General features: G+C 54.2%; 1 non-coding gene across 1 annotated transcript; it reads left to right on the forward strand.

Moving 5' to 3' along the window:
• Positions 1-561: 561 nt before the first annotated feature.
• On the forward strand, positions 562-2407 carry LOC131927473 (small subunit ribosomal RNA). The gene has a single exon (XR_009383643.1). It is a non-coding gene; the product is annotated as a small subunit ribosomal RNA (ribosomal RNA).
• Positions 2408-2846: the final 439 nt, after the last annotated feature.

Raw genomic sequence — 2846 nt, forward strand, 5'->3', positions numbered from 1 at the left:
GCGGCACCCCGGTCCTCCCCGAGACTATGTACCCGATTTTTCGGTTTAACACTAGAGGTATGGGCAGAAATACGGCGGTTAAAACGGTCTGTATCTACTATTGTGGAGGTGAGTGTCGGTGAAGCCTCTATGTGACGCTAGGATCCGCGCTCCCTCGCAGCCAGCGACATGTGCCCGATCTGACCGTGCGTGGCTCAGTCTCCCGACTAGCTTCCCGGTAAAATGCGGGGCTCGGCGCGCAGGTCGCGCCAGTGAAGGTAAAAGTACGTGTCCGTAGCGTGAAGCCAGCGGCGACGCGCAGTGCTAACGCAACCAAGCAGTATTGGTGGCTCGATAAAAGTCTCGCACTGGCCCAGCCCTCGGAACGGGCGACGGGTCTGCAAAACGCAGTCGGCTCGATGCAAATCGAGAGATTTCCCGGCGACGCCGTGTTTACGGTGAAGGGGGAAATGTGAGCGGTCCGATGTGAAAAAATCCGGGAATGCCGGGATCCGTTCTCTCGCTAGAGCGTTGTCTCCCGTCCCGCGATGTGTTGTGGAAAAACGTCTCGCAAACGATAGCTATCTGGTTGATCCTGCCAGTAGTCATATGCTTGTCTCAAAGATTAAGCCATGCATGTCTAAGTTCACACTGTCCCATGGTGAAACCGCGAATGGCTCATTAAATCAGTCGAGGTTCCTTAGATGACACGATCCTACTTGGATAACTGTGGCAATTCTAGAGCTAATACATGCAATCGAAGCTCCGACCTTTATCGGGAAGAGCGCTTTTATTAGTTCAAAACCAATCGGCGCGGCCTCGCAAGGGGTTGCGTCGTCCCATTTGGTGACTCTGGATAACTTTGTGCTGATCGCATGGCCTCGCGCCGGCGACGCATCTTTCAAATGTCTGCCCTATCAAATGTCGATGGTACGTGATATGCCTACCATGTTTGTAACGGGTAACGGGGAATCAGGGTTCGATTCCGGAGAGGGAGCATGAGAAACGGCTACCACATCCAAGGAAGGCAGCAGGCGCGCAACTTACCCACTCCCGGCACGGGGAGGTAGTGACGAAAAATAACAATACGGGACTCTTTCGAGGCCCCGTAATTGGAATGAGTACACTTTAAACCCTTTAACGAGGATCTATTGGAGGGCAAGTCTGGTGCCAGCAGCCGCGGTAATTCCAGCTCCAATAGCGTATATTAAAGTTGTTGCAGTTAAAAAGCTCGTAGTTGGATCTCAGGCGCAGGCGGGCGGTCCGGCTCGCGCCGGCTCACTGCCCGTATCTCCTGCCCTACCGTCTGTCGGCTCTCTCCCGCGGGTGCTCTTCACTGAGCGTCCCGGGTGGCCGACGCGTTTACTTTGAACAAATTAGAGTGTTCAAAGCAGGCCTCGCTGCCTGAATAATGGTGCATGGAATAATGGAATAGGACCTCGGTTCTATTTTGTTGGTTTTCGGAATTGGAGGTAATGATTAACAGGGACAAACGGGGGCATTCGTATTGCTGCGTTAGAGGTGAAATTCTTGGATCGCAGCAAGACGAACTACTGCGAAAGCATTTGTCAAGAATGTTTTCATTAGTCAAGAACGAAAGTCAGAGGCGCGAAGACGATCAGATACCGTCGTAGTTCTGACCATAAACTATGCCACCTGGCCATCCGCAGGAGTTGCTTCGATGACTCTGCGGGCGGCCTCCGGGAAACCAAAGGTTTTGGGTTCCGGGGGAAGTATGGTTGCAAAGCTGAAACTTAAAGGAATTGACGGAAGGGCACCACCAGGAGTGGAGCCTGCGGCTTAATTTGACTCAACACGGGAAAACTCACCCGGTCCGGACACTGTAAGGATTGACAGATTGATAGCTCTTTCTTGATTCGGTGGGTGGTGGTGCATGGCCGTTCTTAGTTGGTGGAGCGATTTGTCTGGTTAATTCCGATAACGAACGAGACTCTAGCCTATTAAATAGTTCGCCGGTTCCTCGATGCGCCGGCGCAACTTCTTAGAGGGACGAGTGGCGTTTAGCCACACGAGATTGAGCAATAACAGGTCTGTGATGCCCTTAGATGTCCGGGGCCGCACGCGCGCTACACTGAAGAAATCAGCGTGGATGCCTCCCTGGCCCGAAAGGGCTGGGAAACCCGTTGAATCTTCTTCGTGCTAGGGATTGGGGCTTGTAATTGTTCCCCATGAACGAGGAATTCCCAGTAAGCGCGAGTCATAAGCTCGCGTTGATTACGTCCCTGCCCTTTGTACACACCGCCCGTCGCTACTATCGATTGAGCGGTTCAGTGAGGGCCTCGGATTGGTCTCGGTCTGGCACGCAAGTGCCGGCACCGTTGGCCGAGAAGACGCTCGAACTCGATCGCTTGGAGAAAGTAAAAGTCGTAACAAGGTTTCCGTAGGTGAACCTGCGGAAGGATCATTAACGAATTGTTGTTTCGTGTGCGTTACCGCGCCATGAGCAATAAAACTCGTAACAAAACGTCTTGTCCGATGCTAGCCCGGTCGGGACTTGGCCGCACGAAGCGCGGTTCCGACTGGCTCGACCGCTCCCCTGTTTCGGGGTACCTAGTGCATGTCCTCGATGCGACCCACGGTGACGGCTAGAGCTGCGAACGGGCTCGCCGGGTCGCGCTAGGTTCAAAGAGTGGCTCGCGTGTTCGGTGAATTGTGCCGGGCCCGGGCGACCGCCCCGCTTATGTGGCGACCAAAGGGGTACCTGCGTCTCTTTCCCTCTTTCGAGGGAACGAGGCGGGAGCTCCAGCTTCCTATAGCAGGCCGCGAGGTTCAAAGAGTCCGACGCTGCTCTCGCGTCGGCCGCCCCTTGTCCTCACGTTACATTTTTCATTTTGAACGCATTGTGC

The sequence above is a fragment of the Physella acuta genome, unplaced genomic scaffold (assembly GCF_028476545.2).
Source record: "Physella acuta isolate Inbredline_101_S28 unplaced genomic scaffold, ASM2847654v3 ptg001407l, whole genome shotgun sequence".
In the NCBI taxonomy this organism is placed as follows: domain Eukaryota; kingdom Metazoa; phylum Mollusca; class Gastropoda; family Physidae; genus Physella; species Physella acuta.